Raw genomic sequence first — 13,760 nt, 5'->3', positions numbered from 1 at the left:
ATCTAATCCACAGACCTTAATCCACAACAAAACATCTGCAACAATGTATAAAGAATCAGGAGAGTCTGAGTGACGATGACACCCAGGCCTTCCCACATTCCCGTAGAAAACACTCCCACAATAGATGCTGCTTAACCACCTCAATATGACGACAGGCTACACTTCATTGACACTCTTTGATCTTTCAAAAGCCAAGCCCTTCACAATCCGCTCATTTCAGGGAGTGATTTGGTAACAATAATTAACTACCACATTTCTTCTGTCTGACTCACACAGTAATCAGTATGTGTGTGTGTGTGTGTGTCGCAGCCGGTGCTTGTTATGAAGGATGTGAAGCCTATCAGGTGTAATTACACTCAAACTAAATCCCTCAGCTTTCGTCCTGGAACCTCGCCTGTGTGTCGTCTGAGGGGGTTTAGGGAGATTTAGGGAGGTTTGTGTGCTTGTGTATGTGTGAGGGTTTTCTAAATGTGAAAACACCTGTAAGTGTGTGTGAATGTGAGAGTGTGTGTGAATATGTATAAATGTGTGAGTGTGTGTGTGTATGTATGTGTATGTGATCGAGAGGTTTGAAGAGCTGAACGTCCCCTGTGTGTATGTTTTTTTATAGGTAGCGGGGACGCATTCTCCAACTCCATCTCCAGGATTATAGTTAACCAAGTCTGTCCAGCATCTAATCCCTCTACCTCACTACAGAAGCTCTCCTGCAGGAGGAAGACTACCGATTGAAGGAGATAGATTAATAAATGTGTCTGCTATGTTCTGGCTGTGTGTTTGAGTATCTGTGTGTGCAGGGCTCGACATTAACGGTGTTCCGCTTGTGCGGGACAAAAAGAATGTACAATATCAAACAATTAGGCTACTTCGATCATAATTGGATCAGTGGCCTCTGGATGCATTGCGTTGCACACTGTCCTCCCAATCTCTGCAGAGCACATCGGAGTATAATTATTGTAGGCCTGCATTGACAGACACGAGCGGTCTTTCAATCATGCAGTCGCAAGATGCATTATTGAGATTAAAGCGAGTCGCATCTGCACATTTATTGATATTCATTGCTAGTACCTGAAATGTTTGCCCAGTTCTAGCTTATTTTTGGTCAGCAATGAAAACCCTGGAAAAGTCTGCGTGTGCCAGTGGGCCATTGCCAGAGGAGAGAGCGAGAGAAGGCGAGAGCGAGAGAAGGCGAGAGCAAGAGAAGGAGAGAGCGAGAGAAGGAGAGAACGAGAGAAGGAGAGAGCGAGAGAAGGAGAGAGCGAGAGACGGAGAGAGCGAGAGAAGGAGAGAGCGAGAGAAGGAGAGAGCGAGAGAAGGCGAGAGCGAGAGAACGAGAGAACGAGAGAACGAGAGAACGAGAGAAGGCGAGAGCGAGAGAAGGAGAGAGCGAGAGAAGGAGAGAGCGAGAGAAGGAGAGAGCGAGAGAAGGAGAGAGCTAGAGAAGGAGAGAGCGAGAGAAGGCGAGAGCGAGAGGAGAGAGCGAGAGAAGGCGAGAGCGAGAGAAGGAGAGAGCGAGAGAAGGAGAGAGCGAGAGAAGGCGAGAGCGAGAGAAGGAGAGAGCGAGAGAAGGAGAGAGCGAGAGAAGAGCGAGAGAAGGAGAGCGAGAGAAGGAGAGAGCGAGAGAAGGAGAGAGCGAGAGAAGGAGAGAGCGAGAGAAGGCGAGAACGAGAGAGAAACATTTGAGCAGCAGGTAAAATAATGATGTACAACAGACAAACTCGAGAGCTCAAAACATAGTGTAGTTTTGCTGGTTATCTCGCTAGTTAACTATTTAGCTATTAGCATGTATTAATCTCCTTTCCATGTCCAATATCCTAAAATAACTTACCACCGGCACTCGCGTAAAACCTCAATTGGCCGACACGCAGTTGATACAGGTACACAGTGGATGAAACCAATGCTGCCTCCTCCGAATGTAAAACCTCTCTAGCGCTCCAAATTGGCTAGGATTCTCCTCTACTCAATAGTTCAAAGTTAAATAAAGGTTAAATACATTTTTTTTTTTAAATACCAGCTATGTAAAGTAAACAAATATCATTAGAATAGCCTAATTGACCAGTAACTCCTATGCTGTCAATATCTCCACTGAACACTGGATATTTTTACCTTACAAACATACTGAACAAAAATATAAATATAACTATTTCAAAGATTTTACTGAGTCACATTTCATATAAGGAAATCAGTCAATTGAAATAGCTAAATTAGGCCGTTATCTATGGATTTCACATGACTGGGAATACAGATATGCATCTGTAAATCACAGATACCTTAAAAAAAAAATTGTAAGGGCGTGGATCAGAAAATCAGTCCGTATCTGGTGTGACCACCATTTGCCTCATGCAGCACGACACATCTCCTTTGCATAGTGTTGATCCGGGTGTTGATTGTGGCCTGTGGAATGTTGTCCCACTCCTTTTCCATGGCTGTGTGAAGTTGCTGAATATTGGCGTGAACTGGAACATGCTGTCATGCAAGTCAATCCAGAGCATCCCGCACATGCTCAATGGGTGATATGTCTGGTGTGTATTCAGGCCATGGAAGAAGTAGGAGATTTTCAGCTTCCCAAATTTGTGTTCAGATTCTTGAGACATGGGGCCTTGCACTATTATGCTGAAACATGAGGTGATGGTGGCGGATGAATGGCACGAGCAACGGGCCTCAGGATCTCATCACAGTATCTCTGTGCATTCAAATTTCCATCGATAAAACGCGATTGCGTTCGTTGTCCGTAGCTTGTGCCTGCCCATACCACAACCCCACCTCCACCATGGGGCACTCTGTACACAACGTTGACATCAGCAACCCGCTCGCCCACACGACGCCATACACAAGGTCTGCGGTTTGAGGCCGACTGGACGTACTGCCAAATTCCCTAAAATTATGTTGGAATTGGCTTATGGTAGAGAAATTAACATTCAATTCTCTGGCAACAGCTCTCGTGGACATTCCTGCAGTCAGCATGCCAATTGCGCGCTCCGTCAAAACTTAAGACATCTGTGGCATTGTGTTGTGTGACAATACTGCACATTTAAGTGCACCTGTGTAATGGTTATGCTGTTTAATCAGCTTCTTGATATGCCACACCTGTCAGGTGGATGGATTATCTTGGAAAGGAGAAATTGTCACCAATAGGGATGTAAACAAATTTGTGCACAAAACATGAGAGAAATAAGCTGTTTGTGCGTATGGACAATTTCCGGGAACTTTTTTTTTCAGCTCATGAAACATGGGACCAACACTTTACATGTTGCATTTATATTTTTGTTCAGTGTAGATAAACATCTTAGTTAGCTACCTCGCCCACCTTAGCAATTTGATCCCTGGTTCATTGAATGAGGGAATTATTTTAAAAGACAAAAACTATTTGGTTGTAATTGTAATGTTGCATGGTGGCCAACCATCCTCCAAGAGAGTCCAGGAGTGCAACTGGTGTGCAGGCTTTTGCTCCAGCCCTGCTCGAACACACCACACTGTAAAAACAATCAGCTGCCCAACAGGGCCTTGATAAGCTGAATCTGGTGCGTTTGAGCAGGGTTGGATCAAAAGCCTTGCTCAAGGCCACAAAGTCAGGAGATACTGTATAATTCATGGGATCAGAGACCAGCAGCCTCCCATTATCAGTAATAATAATGAACGTTTTTTTGTGAAGTGGCTGCTTGCATCATACAACATACTTTTCTATCACCTTTTTGGCCCATGGTGGACACACACACACACACACACACACAAGTGACTTGAACTTTCGGACAAGTAAAATATCAGTCCAACTAAAAAAGTTAATGTCAAGCCCTGGTGTGTGTGTATAATTGATTTTCTAACGTGTGTGTGTATGTGTGTGTGTGTGTGTGTGTTTGATATTCTGACTGTGTCTGTGTGTGCGATTTCTGGCTGTGAAAATTACAGCTCTCACTGGCAGCTACCTTTCTCCTACCCACACCACTACGCTCTCTCTCTCTGGTTCGTGGAACTGAACAAAAGAGACATCCTTTTCATTTAGAAATAACTAGAATGACTAGCCCCTGGGCTAGCTATCTCTTCTTGCCTGGAGCACTCCAATTTGTTGGTGCGTGGAGAGGTGACATGCATTAATTGTGTTTGGATAGCGACAAAACCTTACAACGCCAGCACACGCCCACACACTGACAGAGAGACATACACACACATACTGTAGGGCTGTGGCGGTCATGACATTTTGTCAGCCGGTTATTGTCATGCAAAAGACTGCCAGTCTCATGGTAATTGACCATTAATAAACATAATCCCTTGCAGAATCTCTAGGCCTCCACTCATACAAGCTGCTGATGTGAGCCTTTGGAACATCTACATTTAAAAAAGTCGAATAAATAAATGTAATATACACCATCACAGTAAAACTATTATTTATTTGTACCGTATGTTAGCCTATCTGGCTATGCTCCATGCCATAGGCTACAGGCTTGATCATTTAGCAGCACCAAATATGCTTTTAAGTCCCGTGCCATTATTTGTTATATTATTTTAATTGAACTGAATAAATAGAAAGGATATTTTTTCCATTCCGGAGCAAGTGCGCATATGAAGTGAGCAGGAAAGTGATCATTTGAAACAGGTCCTATATGCTTGATTTAGAGTTATTTGTCATCTTTAGTCTCGAGAAAGTAAAGGAGAAAGAGGAGGAGATGGAAACACACTGTGGGGAGAGATTATGTAGCTAAAGGTAATGTGTCAGCCTATTAATTATTAAAATATTTAAAAAGTCCCTATTTCTACGATATTCTAAATCAAATACAAATTCACTATAATTGTAGGCTAACTCTGTAAGCCGCCCCGCACAATCAATGAACCAAAAGCAACGCCTAGGCCTATACCTTCTCTCCGAGACTCATGGATAGAAAGTTTGGTGTGTATCATAAGGTTACCAGTCCATCCATTGTGCGTAATAATACAGTCCACACTCAAAGGCGATTAATATAATTGGTTTATTTTTGGAGTATAGGCTAGACCAATTATGTACCAAAGATATCTTCAATGAGTTTTCTTGTATGTTTTTCTGCCATGCATAATATGCGGTAGGCTATGTATTGTATAACGGCACGATCATTATATTAATTACGTTTTTGGGGGGGGTGGGCTTGGGCTCATATTGCACATATGCCTATGCTTTTGCATAAGTTCCATTATGTGTATGGGTGTTTTGAATTAGTCATCACCTTACACCATACCCAAACCGGATGCCATCGTGCGCAAATTAATTTTGTCCCCCCACACCAAACGCGATCACGACACGCAGCTTGAAATATCAAAACAAACTCTGAACCAATTATATTAATTTGGAGACAGTTCAAAAAGCATTAAACATTTATGGCAAGTTAGCTAGCTAGCTTTGCAGTTGCTAGCTAATTTGTCCTATTTAGCTAGCTTGCTGTTGCTAGCTAATTTGTCCTGAGATCTAAACGTTGAGTTGTCATTTTAAGGTCCTCTACTCCGACAATTAATCCACACATAAAACGGTCAACCAAATCGTTTCTAGTCATCTCTCCTCCGTCCCGTCTTTTTCTTCTTTGGACTTTATATGGTGATTGGCATTTAACTTTCAAAACAAGGTGTATTACCACAGCTGACCGACCAACCTCAGTTCATCTTTCAATCACCCACGTGGTTATAAACAATTAGAAGATGGCACGTGGGCATATGCTTCTATAAACCAATGAGGAGATGAGAGAGGCAGGACTTGCACCGCGCTCAGCGTCACAAATACAACCTGACTTCTATGTTAGCGCTTGGCAACGCAGACACTCGTTGGCGGCGCGTGAGCAGTGCGAGTGCAATGACTGAATAACATGTACGTGTACATTTATTTTGTGGTCAGCATGTTAGAAAGCTCTGTCCATTTCAATGTGCTAGGCTTTGATACAACATCCAAAAGGACCATGTTTTCCACTCAGGTTCAACCTGTTACTGAACTCCTTTCTTCAAGTTGATCAATCACAGTGAGGTGAGTTATAAAATCACGATACTGTTTTGATGATAAGTGTTTGATGTGATTCTCGATAAGTGGTTAGAGGGACAATAGAGCCCTGAGTACCAGGCTATTAGGACCTGATGGTAGTTAGCAAGTTGGGTACAACCAAAGCATCTCCAGAGTGCATCAAAGGAGATTACCATGACTCAACAGTCATGTGGAATTTTACTGCGGTCATGACTCATGACTGCCGGTGTGGATGCGCACATGGAAGCGCACACGCACGCACACACACACGTTTGTTTTACTATCCTTGTGGGGACAAATCATTTATTCCCATTCAAAATTCTATTTTCCTTTAACCCCTACACCTATTCCTTAACCTATACCTAAGCTTAACCCTAACTCCTAACCCTAATTCTAACCCTAACTCTTACCCTAACCCTAATTCTTACCCTAAGCCTAACCACTAAGCCTAAAATAGCCCTTTTCCTTGTGGGGACCGGCAAAAAGTCACATATTGTACTTGTTTTACTATCCTTGTGAGGACTTCTGTTTTTTTAATAGACCTCAGGACTCAGTAATCAGATGTGGATAAACAACCAATTTACAGCTGCTATTCTCCTGTCATTTGATAGCTAGAACATCACCTAGTAAAAAGAAGTCATCTGATTATATGTCTGTGGTTAGGGCCAGCGTCTGATAGTGTCTGTTAGAGGGAGAGGTGGCAAGGCTTTAGCCCTTTGACTGCTGATGTCATGGCTCTCCAGTCTGCCGTACAGACAGCCATTAACAAGGGTCATCCGAATCATGTGGTAAGTGTGTGTGTGTGCGTCTGTGAATCATGTGGTCAGTATGTATGTGTGTGTCATCCGAATCATGTGGTCAGTGTATGTGTGTGTGTGTGTGTGTGTCTGTGAATCATATGGTCAGTGTGTATTTGTGTCTGTGTTTGTGTGAGACCAGAGGGCTGAGAGAGCCGACACACACACACACACACACACACTCAATCCACTCCGCCGCTGTCAGGGGAGACTGCCACGCCCGTCTCGCTACGCAGCGTTTCCACGTTGATCTATGACCGAAGGGCCACCCCGGCAAAAACGCAAAGGGGCCACAGATACATCACACACAGCGTGAGAGGAAAACAAGATGTCACTGCCATGGGGGTGAGTGATGGCTCTATCACACACACAAACATTCTGGAGCAGACACAATCTGCTGATGCAGTGCGCGTGTCACAGCAACAACCCGGAAGGACCTACACAAAGAATGGTCTATCACAGAACAGCATGGATTGCCCAAATAAAGGTGACCAAGCAGAATAAACTACATAACACCATAAACCAATATATTATATCAGATACACAGAGAATGTTGTTTCTCACGGTCTGAGAGTCTTTAGGTGACTTTTGGCAAACTCCAAGTGGGGCTGTTATGTGCCTTTTACTGAGGAGAGGCTTCTGTCTGGCCACTCTATCATAAAGGCCTGACTGGTAGAGTGTAGCTGAGATGGTTGTCATTCTGAAAGGTTCTCCCATCTCCACAGATGAACTCTGGAGCTCTGTCAGAGTGAGCATTGGATTCTTGGTCACCTCCCTGACCAAGGCCCTTCTCCCCCGATTACTTTGGTACCCTTCCCCAGATCTGTGCTTCTACACAATCCTGTCTCGGAGCTCTACAGACAATTCCTTCGACCTCATGACTTGGTTTTTGCTCTGACATGCACTGTGAACTGTGGGACCTTATACAGACAGGTGTGTGTCTTTCCAAATCATGTCCAATGAATTGAATTTACCACAGGTGGACTCCAATCAAGTTGTAGAAACATCTCAAGGATGATCAATGGAAACAGGATGCATTTGAGCTCAATTTCGAGTCTCATATAAAAGGGTCTGAAAACTTAAGGTATTTCTGAAAATGTGGAAAAAGTCAAGGGGCCTTAATATTCTCCGAATGCACGGTACATGGGGTTAATGAACATTTTGAAGGAGAGTAAAAAGTATCGATGGAGGGAGTCCTGATCTGACTGAGTTATTTTGGGAGTCATAGACAGGCTGTTCACACAGAAAGAGCCGACTGCAGACACAGAAAACAGGCTCTCTGTTTGTGTGTGTGTGTGTGTGTGTGTGTGTGTGTGTTTGTGTGTGTTAGTGGTGCGCGGGTTGACTCACAACCTGCAGTACCCACAGTTAAATCCTCGGGCGGGTTTAGGGTCATGAAATATTGCGTGGATGAAGGGCGGGTAGGTGTCAAAAATCCATATATGTTGCCTATAATTCTTGTGCAATTCATATCTATAGGCTATATACCAATGTGTCGGAGGAAACACTGTACAACTGGCGACCGTGTCAGCGTGCACTGTGCCCGGCCCGTCACAGGAGCCGCTTGTGTGCGATTGGACAAGGACATCCCTGCCGGCCAAACACTCCCCTAACCCGGACAACACTGGGCCAATTGTGCACCGCCCCATGGTTCTCCCGGTCGCGGCCGGCTGCGACAGAGCCTGGACTCGAACCCAGAATCTCTAGTGACACAGCTATCACTGCAATGCAGTGCCTTTGTCCACTGCACCACTCAGGAGGCCCACATGTACATTTTGACTCAGGAACAAGAGTGGAGAGAGAAAAAGAGAGTGAGAGAGCGAAAGAGAAAGACAGTGAGTGAGGAAACTAAGTGAGTAAGTGAGGGAGACAGACTGAGAAAGTGAGCGAGAGAATGAGAGGGAGAAGGGAGAGAGTGAGATGGATATAGAGAGGAAAAGATAGTAAAACAAAGGAGGGAATGAGGAGTGGGAGGGAAAAGAGGGAGAGAAAGCGAGAAAGAGATAGAACATGGCATATAGCATGATAAAAATGTAATTTTCAGGGTCATTGTTTCAGAAGACAAACTCAACTATCCTTTAATTACCTTCACAGAGACATGTACGGCTGAATTACTCCACTCTCTCTTCCTAACCACTAACTGGGCCTGAGTACAACCAGAGCTTGAAAAAATTGATGAAACAGAAAAAAATAATAATAATTCCTCTTGCTCGAGCCAATCAGATAGCATATCATTACGCTTTGCACAACATACAGTATTAATGCCGCCGGGAGCCGGCTGCTTAGTCATAAATTAACAAACACATTTTCTAATGAATTCTTTGTTTGCTAATTAAGTAGGAAAGCGGAATAATAATCTGTTAATTACTAACACATGACCGTGTTGACATTTGAGAACAGGGTTGAGGCATAAGGCACAGAAAGCCCATTAACTTTCTGTGTCTCTTCCTCGTCTCATCTTACGGACAAGAACACATCACACCATTTTTTACTTCCTGTCAAATCTGCCTTTATCTGTGCACACAGCTACTTACACAGGCCATGTGTCTCTGTAAACACGTAGAGAAACACAGCTTGTCAATAGTCAACAAGGCATCAATTATTTCACCCGATGGGGGAAATACATACTGTCCACACATATGCGCACGCACAGACGCACGCATACACACGGACACACATGCGGGCTGCATTGGGAGCAGGAGGCCAGTTCTCTGGTGGATGATTGACAGGTAGGGCAGTGTATTCCATCAGGAAGGAGTGGAGGAGGAGGAGGACTGGAAGAGAGGAGGGAAGTAGGAGATGAGATTCCTGGATCCATCTCCGACTGGGGGATTTTCAGAAACACAATGGAAGATGGAGAGGGCGCCATGGAGTCGTGATTGCCATCAAAGTCCTGCAGAGGCACTGGCTGGGGCAGCGTATTGCCTACAATACTATTTCCACAACAATTTCCAAACACATCAACACAGATGATGTAGTGCCCGAGGTGTGCTGCTGTGGTACGTGACAGGCTACAGAGCAGCAACAGAGCACACACTGAAACACACAGCTGGGAAACAATGCAGATGTTTGCTGCGAACTGCTATGGAAGAGGATTCAGTATGTCCTCAGGTTAAATCAAGGGTGTAAAATATGGATTGTCCAACACCTCACAATTCTAGTTCAGAATGCAGATATGGCCTGAGTTCTAGATCAGAAAGTATGGCCTGTGTTCGAAATCAGAATACATGCCCTGAGTTCTAGATTAGAATGCAAATATACACCAAGTGTACAAAAGATTAGGAACACCTTCCTAATATTGAGTTTCACCCCCTTTTGCCCTCAGAACAGCCTCAATTCGGTGGGGCATGAACCCTACAGGGTGTCGAAAGCATTACACCGGGATGCTGGCCCATGTTGACTCCAATGCTTCCCACAGTTGTGTCAAGTTGGCTGGTAGTGGACCTCTACTCCGAATAGCATGTTCCATCTCATCCCACAGATGCTCAATTGGATTGAGATCTGGTGATTGGGCAGGCCAGTGCAGTAAGCTGAATCCACTGTAATATTAATGGAACCGTTCATGAACAATTCTAGCCTTGTGGCATGGGGCATTATCCTGCTGAAAAAAATATATTCATAAATGGATACACTGCTGCCATGAGGGGATGCACCTGATATACTGTGGCATTCAAATGTTGTCCCGCTATTAATAAAGGGGCCCAATCCATGAAAACACACCCCACACCATCACACCACCACCACCATCCTGCAATGTTGACACATGGCATGATGGATGCATGTATTCATGTGGTTTTCTCCATAACCTAGTCCTCCCATCAGCGTGGAACAGCAGGATCCGGGATTTATCAGACCAGGCAATGTTTTTTCAATTCTCCAGTGTCCAGTGTTTTTGTTCCTTAGCTCACTGCAACCGCAGATTCTTGTTTTTTTGCTGAAAGAAGTGGAACTCCATAAGGTCATCGGCTGCCATACCCCATTCATGTCAAGGTACAACGAGTTGTGAATTATTTTATGGGTCTTGTACTAGTAGTTCAGTTGACTAACTGTAGCCTGTCTGTTGCTCTGTGTAATGACGTTCGTCTGTACGAGAGGCGGACCAAAGCGCAGCGTGGTTGTTTTGATTCATGTTTTAATAAATAACTTCACATGAACAAACTAACAAAAACAAGAAATGTGAAACCGCAAAACAGTCCTATCCTGTGACAACAAACACAGTGACAGGAACAATCACCCACAAACACACAGTGAAACCCAGGCTACCTAAGTATGATTCTCAATCAGAGACAACTAATGACACCTGCCTCTGATTGAGAACCATACTAGGCCGAAAACATAGAAATGCCCCAAAACATAGAAAAACAAACAGACTGCCCACCCAACTCACGCCCTGACCATACTAAATAAATACAAAACAACGGAAAATCAAGGTCAGAACGTGACAGTACCCCCCCCCCCCCCCAAAGGTGCGGACTCCGGCCGCAAAACCTTGACCTATAGGGGAGGGTCTGGGTGGGCGTCTGTCCGCGGTGGCGGCTCTGGCGCGGGACGCGGACTCCACTTCATCATTGTCTTAGTCCGCCTTATTGTCCGCCTCCGTGGCTTTCTCACCATGGCCACCCTACTTAATGACCCCACTGGACAGAGGGGCTGCTTGGGACAGAGGGGCAGCTCGGGACAGAGGTGGGGCAGCTGCTCGGGACAGAGGTGGGGCAGCTGCTCGGGACAGAGGGGCAGCTGCTCGGGACAGAGGGGCTCCGGCAGCGGCGCCGGACAGGCGGGAGGCTCCGGCAGAGGCGCCGGACAGGCGGGAGGCTCCGGCAGAGGCGCCGGACAGGCGGGAGGCTCCGGCAGAGGCGCCGGACAGGCGGGAGGCTCCGGCAGAGGCGCCGGACAGGCGGGAGGCTCCGGCAGCGGCGCCGGACAGGCGGGAGACTCCGGCAGCGGCGCCGGACAGGCGGGAGACTCCGGCAGCGGCGCCGGACAGGCGGGAGACTCCGGCAGCGGCGCCGGACAGGCGGGAGACTCCGGCAGCGGCGCCGGACAGGCGGGAGACTCCGGCAGCGCTGGACAGGAGGAAGGCTCTGGTAGCGCCGGAGAGGCGGGAGACTCCGGCAGCGCTGGACAGGAGGGAGCCCCTGTAAGGATGGGCCGGAGAGACAGCCTGGTACGGGGGGCTGCCACCGGAGGGCTGGTGCGTGGAGGTGGTGACGGATAGACCGGGCCGTGCAGGCGCACTGGAGCTCTTGAGCACCGAGCCTGCCCAACCTTACCCGGTTGAATGGTCCCGGTCGCCCTGCCAGTGCGGCGAGGTGGAATAGCCCGCACTGGGCTATGCAGGCGAACCGGGGACACCGTGCGCAAGGCTGGTGCCATGTAAGCCGGCCCAAGGAGACGCACTGGAGACCAGATGCGTAGAGCCGGCTTCATGGCACTTGGCTCGATGCCCACTCTAGCCCGGCCGATACGCGGAGCTGGAATGTACCGCACCGGGCTGTGCACCCGCACTGGCGACACCGTGCGCTCCACAGCATAACACGGTGCCTGCCCGGTCTCTCTAGCCCCCCGGTAACCACAGGAAGTTGGCTCAGGTCTCCTACCTGGCGTAGCCATACTCCCTGTTTGCCCCCCCCCAATACATTTTTGGGGCTGACTCCCGGGCTTCCTTGCCAACCGTGTTCCCTCATATCGCCGGCTCCTCTCTCCGGCTGCCTCTGCTCTCCTCGCTGCCTCCACCTGTTCCCATGGAAGGCAATCCTTTCCCGCCAGGATCTCCTCCCATGTGTAGCAACCCTTGCCGTCCAACACATCGTCCCAAGTCCATTCCTCCTTGTGCCGCTGTTGCCCGTTACCACGCCGCTTGGTCCTGTTGTGGTGGGTGATTCTGTAACGACGTTCGTCTGTACGAGAGGCGGACCAAAGCGCAGCGTGGTTGTTTTGATTCATGTTTTAATAAATAACTTCACATGAACAAACTAACAAAAACAAGAAATGTGAAACCGCAAAACAGTCCTATCCTGTGACAACAAACACAGTGACAGGAACAATCACCCACAAACACACAGTGAAACCCAGGCTACCTAAGTATGATTCTCAATCAGAGACAACTAATGACACCTGCCTCTGATTGAGAACCATACTAGGCCGAAAACATAGAAATGCCCCAAAACATAGAAAAACAAACAGACTGCCCACCCAACTCACGCCCTGACCATACTAAATAAATACAAAACAACGGAAAATCAAGGTCAGAACGTGACACTCTGCACAATTTGTGTCAGCATCTTTTGTCCTCTTTCATCAATGAGCGGTTTTTGACCACTGGCCTGACATAGGCTGGATGTCCTTTAGGTGGTGGAATGTTCTTGAAACACACAGGAAAATTTTGAGCGTGAAAAACACAGCAGCGTTGCAGTTCTTGACACATACAAGCCGGTGTGCCTGGCATTCAAATGACAAATTGATACTTAAGTATATTTGAAACCAAATACCAACCCTTTTCAGGGAAGTTAGGAACCAATATACACAGACAGTTAGGAAAGTTAGCTTTTTCAAACAGAAAGTTGCATCCTGTAGCACAAACTCCAAAAAGTTCTGGGACACTGTAAAGTCCATTGAGAATAAGTGCACCTCCTCCCAGCTGCCCACTGCACTGAGGCTAGGAAACACTGTCACCACTGATAAATCCGTGGAAATTGAGAATTTCTACGGCTGGCCATGCTTTCCACCTGGCTATCCCTACCCCGGTCAACTGCCCTGCACCCCCCACAGCAACTCGCCCAAGCCTCCCCCATTTCTCCTTCACCCAAACCCAGTCAGCTGATGTTCTAAAAGAGCTGCAAAATCTGGACCCTTACAAATCAGCTGGGCTAGACAATCTGGACCCTCTATTTCTAAAATTATCCGCCGAAATTGTTGCAACCACTATTACTAGCCTGTTCAACCTCTCTTTCGTATTGTCTGAGATCCCCAAAGATTGGAAAGCTGCCGCGGTC

The 13,760-nt window shown here is 46.7% G+C and overlaps 1 protein-coding gene across 4 annotated transcripts in view; it reads right to left on the bottom strand.

The window, feature by feature from the left end:
* LOC110509703 (netrin receptor UNC5D) overlaps positions 1 to 13,760 on the bottom strand; it is a 322,852-nt gene that overhangs the window by 100,119 nt on the left and 208,973 nt on the right. The window lies entirely within an intron of this gene.

The sequence above is a fragment of the Oncorhynchus mykiss genome, chromosome 29 (genome assembly GCF_057628025.1).
Source record: "Oncorhynchus mykiss isolate SJ-2025 chromosome 29, ASM5762802v1, whole genome shotgun sequence".
Lineage (NCBI taxonomy): Eukaryota > Metazoa > Chordata > Actinopteri > Salmoniformes > Salmonidae > Oncorhynchus > Oncorhynchus mykiss.
Note: the sequence above shows the minus strand (reverse complement) of the source record. Positions and strands in the feature narration are given on the sequence as shown.